Raw genomic sequence first — 15,055 nt, forward strand, 5'->3', positions numbered from 1 at the left:
CCCTTATCACCCCTTACTGTCTGCGGTCTCACGACCCTTAAGGTCGACCCGCCTTCTCTGTTGGCAAACCTCACCCTGGATTGCAAACCCGTCGCCACCAAGAGCAGACGGTACAGCGCCCAGGACAGGACCTTCATCAGGTCTGAGGTCCAACGGACTGCTACGGGAAGGTATTATCGAGTCCAGCAACAGCCCCTGGAGTGCCCAAGTGGTAGTTGTGAAAACTGGGGAGAAAAACGTGAAAACTGGGGAGAAAAACAGGATGGTCGTTGACTACAGCCAGACCATCAACCGGTACACGCAGCACGACGCATACCCCCTCCCACGCATATCTGATATGGTCAATCAGATTGCACAGTACCGGATCTTCTCGACAGTGGACCTGAAATCTACCTACCACCAGCTCCCCATTCGCAAGGCGGACCACCCGTACACCGCGTTTGAAGCGGACTGCCACCTTTACCTCTTCCTTAGGGTTCCCTTTGGCGTCACTAACGGGATCTCGGTCTTCCAACGAGAGATGGACCGAATGATTGACTGGTACGGACTGCGGGCCACCTTCCCGTACCTGGATAATGTCACCATCTGTGGCCACGACCAGCAGGACCACGACGCTAACCTTTCCAAATTTCTCCACACCCCTAAACTCCTCAACCAAACCTACAACAAGGAGAAGTGCGTGTTCAGCACGAACCGATTAGCCATCCTCGGTTATGTGGTCCAGAACGGAGTGCTATGGCCCGACCCCGATCGCATGCGCCCCCTCATGGAACTCTCCCTTCCCCACTGCCCCAAGGCCCTCAAACGATGCCTGGGCTTCTTCTCGTACTATGCCCAGTGAGTCCCTAACTATGTGGACAAGGCCCGCCCACTCATCCACTCCACCGTTTTCCCACTGACAGCCGAGGCTCACCAGGCCTTCAACCGTATCAAGGCCGACAGCGCCAAGGCCGCGATGCACGCGGTTGACGAGATGCTCCCCTTCCAAGTCGAGAGCGATGCATCAGACGTCGCTCTAGCCGCCACCCTCAACCAGGCAGGCAGGCCCGTGGCATTCTTTTCCCGCACCCTCCATGCCTCCGAAATTCAGCACTCCTCCGTCAAAAAGGAGGCCCAAGCGATCGTTGAAACTGTGCGGCATTGGAGGCATGACCTGGCCGGCAGGAAATTCATTCTCCTCACTGACCAACGGTCGGTTGCCTTCATATTCAACAACACACAGTGGGGTAAGATCAAAAATGATAAGATCTTGAGGTGGAGGATCGAGCTCTCCACCTACAATTACGAGATTTTGTATCGCCCCGGTAAGCTCAACGGTCCCCCGATGCCCTATCCTGAGGTACTTGTGCCAGCACACAAGTGGACCGACTCCGGACCCTGCATGACGATCTCTGTCACCCAGGGGTCACCCGCTTTTATCACTTCATAAAGGCCCGCGATCTGCCCTACTCCATCGAGGAAGTCAGGGCTATCACCAGGGACTGGCAGGTCTGTGCGGAGTGTAAACCGCACTTCTACCAGCCAGACCGAGCGCACCTGGTGAAGGCCTCCCGCCCCTTTGAACGCCTCAGCGTGGATGTCAAAGGGCCCCTCCGCTCCACCAACTGAAACACATACTTTCTTAATGTGGTCGACGAATATTCCAGATTCCCCTTCGCCGTTCCATGCCCCGATATGACGTCTGCCACCGTCATTAAAGCCCTCAACACCATCTTCGCTCTGTTCGGCTTCCCCGCCTACATCCACAGCGACCGGGGATCCTCATGAGCTGCGCCAGTACCTGTTCAACAGGAGCATTGCCTCGAGCAGGACGACCAACTACAACCCCCAGGGAAACGGGCAGGTGGAGCGGAAGAATGGGTCTGGAAGGCCGTCCAGCTGGCCTTACGGTCCAGAAGTCTCCCGGCCTCCCGCTGGCAGGAGGTCCTCCCCGACGCCCTTCACTCCATTTGGTCGCTGCTTTGCATTGCGACTAATGAAACTCCCCATGAATGTCTCTTTGCCTTCCCAGGAAGTCCACCTCCGGGGTTTCGCTCCCAACGTGACTGGTAGCTCCAGGACCCGCTGCGGGAGGCTACACATCTCTGCGTAATAAAGCCTCGATTACACTCTACTCTCGTCTCGTCGTAATTGATAGTGCATACTGGAGAAGCCATGATTGAGAAACTCCAGCAGATCTTTTGCATTTGCAGCATGCTACAATCTTGTCTGTGACAATGATAGAGCCTTCACTAGTGGGGAGTTCCAGGCTTTTCTGAAATCGACTGGCACCAAACACATTAGGACGGCATCATCAGGGCAGCACAGGTCTACGTGCGGAACTTCAGAGATGGCTCCAGCTAGGCCTCTGGAGTCATACTAGAAAAGTGGGGCCCGTCTCCTAAAAGGTGAAAGTCCAAGGGAAGGTCCTGAAGAAGCACCTGGAGCACCTTAGAAGTAGGGTGCCTGTTCCCGCCGAAACGGCATCTCTGACCCCAGCCATGGTCATCTCTGACACAGGGATACACCCCACCCTTATGCCCATCTCCCCTGATAGTGAAGACCCAGGTGCTGACATGGAGGCCGAGGAATCAGGACTTCCCCCGCTGGCCGGTACTGATGAGGAACCTGCGTCGGTGACCCTCAGATTCTCTCTGAGGAAGCGAAGGTCATCTGTCCGTTTTACACCTCCCTTAGAGAAAGAAAACTATTACCACTGTTTGGAGATTCTAAAACTAGGGGGCATAGACTACAAATTAGGGTCAGATAGTTCAGGAGAGATGTTAGAACATAGAACATAGAACATAGAAAATACAGCACAGAACAGGCCCTTCGGCCCACGATGTTGTGCTGAATCTTTGTCCTAGATTAATCATAGATTATCATTGAATTTACAGTGCAGAAGGAGGCCATTCGGCCCTTGAGTCTGCACCGGCTCTTGGAAAGAGCACCCTACCCAAACTCAACACCTCCACCCAACACCAAGGGCAATTTTGGACACTAAGGGCAATTTATCATGGCCAATCCACCTAACCTGCACATCTTTGGACTCACTTCAAGGCTTAGGAAGCACTTCAACGCACAAAGGGTGGAAGAGGTTTGGAATTCTCTCCCACAAACGGCAATTGATGAAAGAGCAGCTGTTAATTTTAAAGGGATATGGGCCAAAAACCCATGAAACCATAGATCAACCATGATCTCATTGAATGGCGGGCCAGGCTCGAGGGGCTGAATGGCCTACTTCTGTTCCTCTGTTCCTCTGTTACTATGGTCTGGCTCCACCTGCCCCGGTTCAAGGCCAAGCACAAAGAGGTGGAAGAGACCTCATCACCGTGGGAGCACTGGGGGTGAAGCGGCTTGAGGAGGGAAGGATGTTATGACGCCCATGAAAACCACAGAGGATGATCTCCCCATGGGGGTCGCAGAGTACAAGTTCCTGTTTTGAGTGGACGGAAGCTCGCCCAATAGGGACTCGCTGGTGGAAGTTTATAATGTGTAGCATAGACTCAGAGTGGTTCCGATGGTCACAGGGATGGGCCGCTAGCATTGTGTGCCGCCGCTAACATTGTGTGCCGCGACTGTGGCTTTGTTGTGTTCAATAACAAGCCCAAGTTTTGTGTCAGCCTGGCCTCGGCTGGAGTTATTACAAGCCGTAAGTGGCAAAAGCAAAACTATTACTGGCACCTGCTGTCCAGAAAAATAAGGGCAGTGATTATGATCTGAAGTCATTGTAATCACTGTTGAGTCCAGAAGGCTGTAAAGTGTGTGAGATTGATTCTATTCTATTTCTGTATTTTATTTATATTGTAACTGCGTTGTATCTGCCTTAAGGTAAATAAGCACCTGCAGCGCATCTCTGAACAAGCTCCAGTGCCTTTCAAAATGTGCAATTCTCAGCAAAACTACAAATGTCAAGTAATCTAGTAGGAAACCAGGAAGATTTCAAAAAATATATGGGGTAACTATGAGATTGTAGTACACCTCACTCTGCAGCCAAAAGGTGTCAGGATGGTTATTAATATTGTCAGCAAGGTACTGGAAACACACAATAGGCTCTAGCTTCTAACAGGCATGTTCACCTGCGCACAATAAACACCTCTTCACAAAGGTTCCAACATGCCTGGGTGCTCTGTCAGAAGGGTGGAAGGGGTGGGCTGGGCTGGGCTGGCTGGGCTGGGCTGGGCTGGGCTGGCTGGGCTGGCTGAGCTGGGCTGGGCTGGTTAGGCTGGGCTGGGCTGGGCTGGGCTGGCTGCAGAGGCAGTGCTGGGGAGTGGGGGAATGGGCGGCTGTTGGAGATGGGCACGGGCCAGGGACCCCAGGACAGCCATTGCACATCACCCTGGTACTCCCCCCTCCCTTTCCAACCGCCCCCCCCCCCCCTCGGACCCCACCCCCACCTTCGCCCCAGGGGTTCGGAGGGACCATGCGATGGAATGGCCAGCTCGCATGCAGGGATCACCCAGGCGGATGGTGGAAAGTGCTACCATGGGCAGGAGTCAGACGTTGTTGAACCATGTGGAGCCCCAGAGCTCATCACAGAGCCGTGTCATCATCATCCTCTATCCCATGGATCATACCTGCTGGTTTTGCCAGCTGAGGGCCCACACTCTGTAGTGAGGCAGGTAGAAATCATGGAGGGGGTGCAGGTGGGGGAGGATCAGCAGCCCACAGCTGCTTCATTGGGAACATGTCCTACCTCCTCTATCTCCCTTCGCAGCCATGGCGTTCCTGATTTCAAAAACCACAAGTGAACCTCAACATTGGTAATTTCTCACAGCGGAGATGGAGTATCGCGGGAGGCCCAGGGAATGTCAAGGCGGGTCCATTAATGATGTGTCAACGGGATTTACTGTACGTGCAACATAGAATGCATTCATGCCGCTGTTTAGGCACAGGAGTGTGGTATTCCATTTGGCGCTTGGCACCGGCCTTGATTTTTGGCTAATGCGTGATTCTTCGCCCGAACGTGCTCTGCGATTCCGGCTTCATTGGACAGAGAAAGACACCAATGGTCTCCCAAGCAGAGAATGCTGCCCAGTGTTTTTACCAAGCTGTGATAATTAGGTATTGAGGAAACCAATTAAAATGATCAATTTTACATTTTCACCAGTAAAAGCCAAGGTGCTGATAAAACAAAACAGTCCTTTGCAGTTCACATTTGCATTTTAGTGAAACATACAAGAAGAAAATGTAATCAAAGGCAGGATAGGTATTGAGAAACGCTGAAAAGTTTTATGCAAAGCAAAACTGGCATTGACAGCTGGCATTGATGCATTTAAACTAACGAATTAGCAGGAAAGGAGCTGAAAAGGAGCAGACAGCAATATAATGGGGGCGAGATATTTTATGGATACTGCGGGAATGTAAAATGTAGCATGCGGGATAACTAAATTAGGATGGAGCTAAAATTTCAATATCCTGACGGTGACTTTAGCTGCAGAGATTAAGTCAGTGGCGGTGTTGTGGCACGTCGGGCCTCAGGCTGTACTGTGACAGGTTCCTACTTGTAATAAATCTACATACCATGATACTCACTGGCATAAAACCTTTTAAACTTATGTCCTACCTTCAAGATAAAGTTAGCAGTTTTATCTCATGGCCCCAATTGAAGTTGGTTAACATCAGCCAGGTTTGTCCAATTGCTTCTCAGGTCGGCCGATTTTCTTATTAATTCTGCAGCACAAGAGAGGTGGGCAGGAGAATGGCAGCGCGTGGTGGTTCAGGAATGGCAAGGGTGAGGGAAGTAGTGCGGAGTCGGGTTTGGGGCATGGATGAGTGCAAGAGGGAAGGGTCTGGTGTCCTGCAAGTGATAGGAACAGTCTGTCAAAGTAAGAAAATGAGGTGCCCAAAGGTGGTGTCAGTATTGTTCACATGTGAGACTATCTCAGTGTTAGCTGATGGAGTCCTTACAGGGCTTTGGGTTCAGCTACAGCAATTCCCTTTTGAATACCTCGATTGAACCTGCCTCCACCATCCTCTCAGGAAGTTTGTTCCAGGCTCCAACCACTCTCCAGGTTTTCCTCACATTACTTCTACTTATTATTTTGAATCTGTGCTCTCTCATTCTGGATTTTCTCTCAAGTGGGAACAGTTTCTCACTATTTACCTGGTACATAGCACTTGAATACTGCTCATCAAATCTTCTCTCACCCTTCTCCCAGGAAATTAACCTTTTCAATCCAACCTCGTATCTACAGTTCTTCATCCCTGGAATCATTCTTGTGAATCTCCTCTGAATGCCCTCCAATATCTTCACATCCTTCCTGAAGTATAGTGCCTAGAACTGGACACAATATTCCAGGTGGGGCCTAATTAGTGCCTTATACAAGTCCAGCATGGACTCCTTACTCTTGTACTCAATGGTCTTTTTAATAAAACCGAGGATACCATTTATTTTATTAACTGCTCTCTCAACATGCCCTGCTATCTTCAATGACTTCTGTACATATACTGAGGTCCCTCTGTTCCTGCACCTTCTGCCTTTATTTTCTACTGCCGTTCCATATTCTTCCTGCCAAAATGAATAACCTCACAGTTTTCTGCATTGAACTTCATCTGCCCAATTCACCAACGTGTCCATGTCTGTTTGAAGTTTAAGACTATCCTCATCAAAGTTAAGAACATTTTCAATCTTTGTATCATCTGCAAATTTTGAAATCATGCCCTGAACACCACAGTCAGGTCATTAATATAAATCAGGAAGACCAAAGGTCCCAACACTGACCCCCGAGGCAACTCCACTATTAACTTTCCTCTGACCTGAAAAGCAACTATTTATTGTTATCACTGCATCTGATTCCTGTCTCTCAGTCAATTTTCTATCCAAGTGACTACTTTCCCTTTTATTTCATGAGCTATAATTTTGCTCGCAAGTCTGTTTGTAAACATTGGAGTTTCATCACTTCAGCCTCTGAACCTTGAAGAGAGATGACTGAATCAAAGCTGCAAAAGGTGTGTACAAGCTGTCAATCACAGACCACTACTCCAAAGCTATGAATGGTTGCAGCAAATGGATCTGTGGGAACCAGACGCAGGCCACAAGCTGCTCTCCTTCCAGGAATGGACACGTAGAGCTGCAAGGTATAATAATCTTTATAATCTTTATTATTGTCACAAATAGGCTTCCATTAACACTGCAATGACGTTACTGTGAAAATCCCCTAGTCGCCACATTCCGGCGCCTGTTCAGGTACACAGAGAGAGAATTCAGAATGTCCAATTCACCCAACAAGTGCGTCTTTTGGTACTGTGGGAGGAAACCGGAACAGTCGGAGGAAACCCACGCAGACACGGGGAGAACATGCAGACTCCGCACAGACAGTGACCCAAGCTGAGAATCGAACCCGGGTCCCTGGTGCTGTGAAGCAGCAGTGCTAATCACTGTGCTACCATGCCGTCCATTTTAAATGCGCCCCAGGACTTTTTGCTGTCACTGTAAGATCTGATTTTTTTAATTAGTGCTTATAGAATCACTGCAGTGCAGAAGAAAGGCATTTGGCCCACCAAATGTGCACCGACACTCTGAAAGAGTACCCAGGCACATGCCCCCGCCCTATCGCCATATTTCCACCTAAACTTTTGGACACGAAGGGGCAATTTAGCATGGCCAATCCGCCTAACCTGCACATCTTTGGACTGTGGAAGGAAGCCAGAGCACCTGGAGGAAATGGACGGTGGCACGGTGGCACAGAGGTTAGCATTGCTGCCTCACAGTGCCAGGGACCTGGGTTCAATTCTAGCCTTGGGTGACTGTCTTTGTGGACTTTATGCATTCTCCGCGTGTCTGTGTGGGTTTCGTCCGGGTGCCGTTGATGTGTTATGTACTCTGGGATAACACAGGCTGCAACTTGATGCAGCTTTGACCAAAAGATACTCCAGATTTTGAAGTAGGTTCAATGTGACTCTCTTTAAGTGTCGCCTGTGGAAAAGAGACAGAGCATGTGTGCCCTGTCCTTATATATGGGTTGTGTAATGCCCCCTTGTGGTAGTGTCACCTCTGGGTGTCTTGACTGCCCATTGTTCGTGTCCTATTCTATGTGTTCATTAGCTGTATGTCTGCATGTCATGACGTCTTGGTGCTCCCTCTAGTGTTTACTTAGTCGTAGTGTATTTACATTAACCCCTTGTGTATTTACAGTGATGCATATCACCACAGCTGTAATTTCCTCCCACAGTCCAAAGATGTGCATGTTAGGTGGATTGGCCATGCTAGATTTCCCCTTAGTGTCCAGGTATGTACAGGTTAGGTTCCAGGGAATGGACCCAGGTAGGATTCTCTTTCAGAGGGCCGGTGCAGACTTGATGGGCTGAATGGCCTCCTTCTGCACTGTAGGAATTCTATGGTTCTATTCCATGGTTCTAGGAAACCCATGCAGACACGGGGAGGATGTACAAACACAAACAGTTAACATTCAATTTAACGTTTAACATAATCAGTTAAATAATGACATAAAACTACCTCAACGTTTGCAAATTTTTTGCAATAAAACATGTTTCTCACTTAAATACAACAGTTCCGTCTTTTTGTAAAGGGGCAGGAGGGAAGAGGGGAGAAGGGGAGGGTTTTGACATATCAATTGTTAATTGACATGATTAGCTTCCGAAAGCTGCTGACGTGCCCTGGCACACATCTCCTCTGACATCATTTCTGGATGTCCTTTGGCAGCACATTCTGGTGGATGATTGGTTCACTGCATTACCTGCCAGACAGATAGTTCACATTAGCTTACAGGAGGTGTACGTATATCAACTGAGGCATTAAACTTTGTTAAATTTGAAGTAATCACTGAGATTTCTATGGATGAACATTACATCTGAGAGACTCGGAAACAACTCAGATTAAAATACATTCCAAATCCAAATGTACTTTAGCTCGGAATCAGCTGGGAGGACAAGTGTGCTAACATTAGTGTCCTTGAAGGAGTCGATAGCACCAGTATCGAAGCCATGATCATCTAAAACCAACTCCACTGGGCTGCCCATATACTTAGGATGTCAGAGTCCCGACTGCTAAAGCAAATTTTTGAACAAGAGGGAGACAAAGTAAGCTCTTGAAAGACACCTTGTAGGTGTCAAGAAATGGAACATTGACGTCAATGCCTGGGCGACCTTTGCTCAGAAGAGACCTACTTGGAGGAACGTCCTGATTGAAAGGTCACAATTCTTCGAGGACACCCGATGGTAAGAGGAGGCCCGGAAAAGGAGCCTGAGAAAGGAATACCCATGACCAAGGGTCCAAGGGCCGATCCCACATTTTGGATATCTCTGATCAAATGAGTGATTAAAGATGCGGCTCAGGATCGGGCTCATCAGCCACACAAGAACCCACAGAACCCATGACCAGTAACACAGAGTATCTTAGGTGGACAATCATACTCGTTAGTGAGTGATCCCTGCATTCTATCCATTATAGTTCCTGTAATGGAACTAACATTTTTTTTCATTTTCTTTTCACATCCTCAAGACAAACTAAAGCTTACAAAAGATCTTTCTTTCACCTTCTGTGACTTCAAACTCACTTTATACTAATGGAATTAACAACCTCATGGCAAACCAAAGTTAAAAAAATATATATGCCTTCCTTTCATTTTATTTGCATTAAAACATATTTATAAACATTAAACACTCATAATATAAAACATTACACTACCAATCAAAAGTCTCCCGATATCTCCTGGCTCTGCTAGACTGAAACACTTCAGTGTAAATAAAAAGGTTTAAAAACTCACCAAATATCCGGGTAAGTGCCCAAAGTCAGCGCTCTGGCTGGATTTTTTATTCAGCTGCTCCAGTGCAGCGTAGGGCTTCAAGCAGTCAAAAAAAAACAGCTGGGGGTTTGAACGCTGTGTGCTTCCTGCACGATGCCTGTACGCCCGCACTTCCAGGTAGTGACACCACACATGTTTGTCAGCCTGTGCCTGTAGTTCACTAATCTTTTTAACCACACTCCATGCATTCACATGCATGCATATTAAACCTGATTTAGGCATATTAACTTTCCCCCTTACTCTGACCCTATCTAATGATTTACTACAGCCTACTTTAGTTCTACCAAGCTCCCCAAGTAATCTATTTACCTTGATATTATTCACTGGTAGATCTTCCTGATATATCATTGTTTCTTCCTCAATTGTATGCGTCAACCAAGTGGCGGGCCAGTGCATTTAGCTCTCTAACTAAGCCTGTCTCAACAAATAACGCTGAAGCACACATTGTAAGAATACTTCCTGTTTATTTTCTTTGTTCCCATTTCTTTTATGTTATTTTATTATGGTTCGTGGCTGCATCATCGGAATGTGACTCAAGACTGAAGCAGCTTGCTTGTCAGGTCACTGTGTACCCAGATTTTGTTTTAAGCAGGATTCCTCGGAACCAAATGGATTTAAAGAACCAGGCTTGGGGGTGGGGGAGCTGCATCTCACTGGTTAGCTGACAATTGGTGGATTCAGTGGTCTGCCTGACAACAGCCAGTGATTGATTCCTGCGTGACCCCTTCGAAGAGAAATGGGGAGAAGTGATAAGACCTTGGAAGTGAAAGGAATGCGCTCTCTCCTGCTTGCTGAAGTGAGAGAAGAGCTTTATTTTTCTGAAAGCAATGAGTGCCTGGCATATCCTTTGCGTGAACCTGGAATGATGTTGAGTCTGCCAGAGAAAGCCATCTCAAGCCTAGGAGGGAAAAGTATCAAAATGAAAGCAGAACTTCAGAAAAATACTAACCAGGAGTCATCCCAGTGTATCAAAGATCTTCATCCTTTTATTTTTATTCATATTTTCTTTCCCTTTCCACAGCCTTTCCCTCTGTGTTGTTTGCCTGTGTGTAGAGAGAGTGGGAGAAGTTAGGAAAGGGGGGAATGGGAAGGGGTAATAGATAGTCAGTTACATTTTCCGTCTATTTAATTATGATACTGCACATAATAAAAGGTTACTTGTGTTAAAGTTAGAACTTGGTACTGCAGTTTATTGGGTTCACCAAGGACATCGAGTATTTTAAATACAATCTTAATAAATAAATAATCTTTATTGTCACAAGTAGGCTTACATTAACACGGCAATGAAGTTACTGTGAAAAGCCCCTAGTCGCCACATTCCGGCACCTGTTCAGGTACACAGAGGGAGAATTCAGAATTCTCACCTGGTACGGCAATTGAACCCGCGCTACTGGCCTTACTCTGCATCACAAACCAGCTGTCTAGCCTACTGAGCTAAACCAATCTTATTTTGCTTGTGTTGTGACTCCGGGTCAAGTTGGGCTGAAATTGACGTCACACGAGCCTAGCAGTTTGGTGTTGGCATGAATGAAGTGAAATCAATATAAGTTGAAATATTTACAAGCAAAATTTTTATTTTGAAAAATCCCTTCCTCCTTTGTGATCACAAGTCTTATTTTAATGGTAATGGAGTTGCCAGGTATGTTGTGGCCATAATGGAGAGCCTCCCTATGTTCCAGAATGATCTTTTATAGCCTGCTCATACTTACTGCATCGTCAGCTGATGGTGGGTTTCATCACTGAAAAACCACACCTGTTGTGTGTTCACAAGTATTTTCCGTGCATGCCATCAGCACTTCAAATTTTAATTGTAATTGCATGGGAACCAGCAAACAGTAAGAAAGCAGAAGTGATGCCAGCTTCCTGTTCTGCCAACTTTTTGTTCCACCAGCTTCCTGTTCTCCTAGTTTCCTGTTCTGCCAGCTTCCTGTTCTGCCAGCTTCCTGCTCCTCTGGCTTCCTGTTCTGCCAGCTTCCTGTTCCTCTGGCTTCCTGTTCTGCCAGCTTCCTGTTCCTCTGGCTTCCTGTTCCGCCAGCCTCTTGTTTCTCTGTTGGGAATGGCGTTCAACAGTTAAACCTTCACCAATATTTACCAAAGACATTGGAGAAAATTATTCCAGGAGTTTTGGAAAGATGCCGAAGTAGATTGTAGGTAATGTTGAAACCAGAAAAAAGATCAAAATAAACATGTTCTACTTGTGATCAGAAAAAGGCAGATTTTTCTGGCCCTTCCCACTGCTGTCATTGACGCATGGTCCCGCCAATGATGACAATCCGCCATGCAAAACCCCATAAACATCAGTGAGATTGGAATATCCTGTTGCCGGCTGCTTCGACCATTGGAAAGTGTGCCATGGGAAGGGCCGGAACATGCCGCCCAGTGTTTTTAATTTCACGGAATTAGATGTTTCTGGCTAGACGAGCATTTATTGCCCATCCCAAATGCTCTTGAGGAGGTGGTGGTGAGCTGCCTTCTTGAACATCTGCAGTCCATATGGTGCAGGAACTCCCACAGTGCTGTTAGGATCCAGGATTTTAACCAGGAGCAGTGAAGGAATGGCAATATAGTTCCCAGTGTGGCTTGGAGTGGAACTTGCAGGTGGTGGCATTCCCATGTGTCTGCTCCCCTTGTCCTTCCAGATAGTAAAGCTCTTGAGTACACCAAGTTTGGGGGCCAGTTTGTCTGGACAGCTAGTTTTTGATGCAAAGCAAGACCAACAGCATGGGTTCAGTTCCTGCACTGGCTGACATTGTTCATGAAGGCCCTGCCTTATCAACCTTCCTCCTCACCTGAGGTGTGGTGATCCTCAGGTTAAACCATCACTAGTCAGCTCTCCCCTTCAAAGGGGAAAGCAGCCTATGGTCATAAGAACATAAGAACTAGGAGCAGGAGTAGGTAATCTGGTCCCTCGAGCCTGCTCCGCCATTCAATGAGATCATGGCTGATCTTTTGTGGACTCAGCTCCATTTTCTGGCCCGAACACCATAACCCTTAACACCTTTATTCTTCAAAAAACTATCTTTCTTTATCTTAAAAACATTTAATGAAGGAGTCTCAACTGCATCACTGGGCAAAGAATTCCATAGATTCACAACCCTTTGGGTGAAGAAGTTCCTCCTAAGCTCAGTCCTAAATCTACTTCCCCTTATTTTGAGGCTATGCCCCCTAGTTCTGCTTTCACCCGCCAGTGGAAACAACCTGCCCGCATCTATCCTATCTATTCCCTTCATAATTTTATATGTTTCTATAAGATCCCCCCTCATCCTTCTAAATTCCAACGTGTACAGTCCCAGTCTACTCAACCTCTCCTCGTAATCCAACCCCTTCAGATCTGGGATTAACCTAGTGAATTTCCTCTGCACACCCTCCAGCACCAGTACGTTCTTTCTCAAGTAAGGACACCAAAACTGAACACAATACTCCAGGTATGGCCTCACTAACACCTTATACAATTGCAACATAACCTCCCTAGTCTTAAACTCCATCCGTCTAGCAATGAAGGACAAAACTCCATTTGCCTTCTAAATCACCTGTTGCACCTGTAAACCAACTTTTTTGTGACTCATGCACTAGCACACCCAGGTCTCTCTGCACAGCAGCATGTTTTAATATTTTATCATTTAAATAATAATCCCTTTTGCTGTTATTCCTATCAAAATGGATAACCTCACATTTGTCAACATTGTATTCCATCTGCCAGACCCTAGCCCATTCACTTAACCTATCCAAATCCCTCTGCAGATTTCCAGTATCCTCTGCACTTTATGCTTACCACTCATCTTAGTGTTGTCTGCAAACTTGGACACATTGCCCTTGGTCCCCAACTCCAAATCATCTATGTAAATTGTGAACAATTGTGGGCCCAACACTGATCCCTGAGGGACACCACTAGCTACTGATTGCCAACCAGAGAAACACCCATTAATCCTCACTCTTTGCTTTCTATTAATTAACCAATCCTCTATCCATGCTACTACTTTACCCTTAATGCCATGTATCTTTATCTTATGCAGCAACTTTTGTGTGGCACCTTGTCAAAAGCTTTCTGGAAATCCAGATAAACCACATCCATTGGCACTGGTAATGCCCAATGGGACAATTTCTATCCAGATGCCTCGCTATTTCTTCCTTGATGATAGATTCCAGCATCTTCCCTACTACCAAAGTTAAGCTAACTGGCCTATAATTACCCGCTTTCTGCCTACCTCCTTTTTTAAACAGTGATGTCACATTTGCTAATTTCCAATCCGCCGGGACCAAAACAGAGTCTAGTGAATTTTGGTAAATTATCACTAGTGCATTTGCAATTTCCCTAGCCATCTCTTTTAGCACTCTGGGATGCATTCCATCAGGGCCAGGAGATTTGTCTACCTTTAGCCCCATTAGCTTGCCCATCACTACCTCCTGAGTGATAACAATCCTCTCAAGGTCCTCACCTGTCATAGCCTCATTTCCATTAGTCACTGGCATGTTATTTGTGTCTTCCACTGTGAAGATCGACCCAAAAAACCTGTTCAGTTCCTCAGCCATTTCCTCATCTCCCATTATTAAATCTCCCTTCTCATCCTCTAAAGGACCGATATTTACCTTAGCCACTCTTTTTTGTTTGATATATTTGTAGAAACTTTTACTGTCAGTTTTTATATTCTGAGCAAGTTTACTCTCATAATCTATCTTACTCTTCTTTATAGCTTTTTAGTAGCTTTCTGTTGCCCCCTAAAGATTTCCCAGTCCATTCGTCTCCCACTAATCTTTGCCACTTTGTGTGCTTTTTCCTTCAATTTGAAACTCTCCCTTATTTCCATAGATATCCACGGTCGATTTTCCCTCTTTCTACCGTCCTTCCTTTTTGTTGGTACAAACCTTTGCTGGGCACTGTGAAAAATCACTTGGAAGGTTCTCCACTGTTCAACTGTTTAACCATAAAGTCTTTGCTCCCAGTCTACCTTAGCTAGCTCTTCTCTTATTCCATTGTAATCTCCTTTGTTTAAGCATCTGGGACTATTGTGACTTTATTTACTTTAAAACAGGTCAATCATGATTACTAGTCCACCAGCCAGATCTATTCCTGGGGAGGAGGGCGGACGCCCTTGCCTTTGCCTCCCTGATCGCCCGCCATTGAATCCTGTTCGGCTGGCGGTCAGCAGCACCTCTCGGAATCTCTGGCTGTCCGACCTCTCGGAATCTCTCCAAATTATGAAAATCAAATTCGCCATCCGAGGGGCAGACGACGGCTCCCACAGAACGTGGGAGCCATTCACGCAATTGTTCCAGGACCTGTTTGTGGCCAACGAACAAGAGGAAGAATA

The 15,055-nt window shown here is 46.8% G+C and overlaps 1 long non-coding RNA gene across 1 annotated transcript; it reads right to left on the reverse strand.

Moving 5' to 3' along the window:
- Positions 1-7,059: 7,059 nt before the first annotated feature.
- LOC140386019 (uncharacterized) lies at positions 7,060-10,784 on the reverse strand. Its single transcript, XR_011933536.1, has 2 exons — positions 10,696-10,784; positions 7,060-8,678 (listed from the first exon to the last, which is right to left on the reverse strand). It is a non-coding gene; the product is annotated as an uncharacterized lncRNA (long non-coding RNA).
- Positions 10,785-15,055: the final 4,271 nt, after the last annotated feature.

This window comes from Scyliorhinus torazame, chromosome 11, assembly GCF_047496885.1.
Source record: "Scyliorhinus torazame isolate Kashiwa2021f chromosome 11, sScyTor2.1, whole genome shotgun sequence".
Taxonomy (NCBI): domain Eukaryota; kingdom Metazoa; phylum Chordata; class Chondrichthyes; order Carcharhiniformes; family Scyliorhinidae; genus Scyliorhinus; species Scyliorhinus torazame.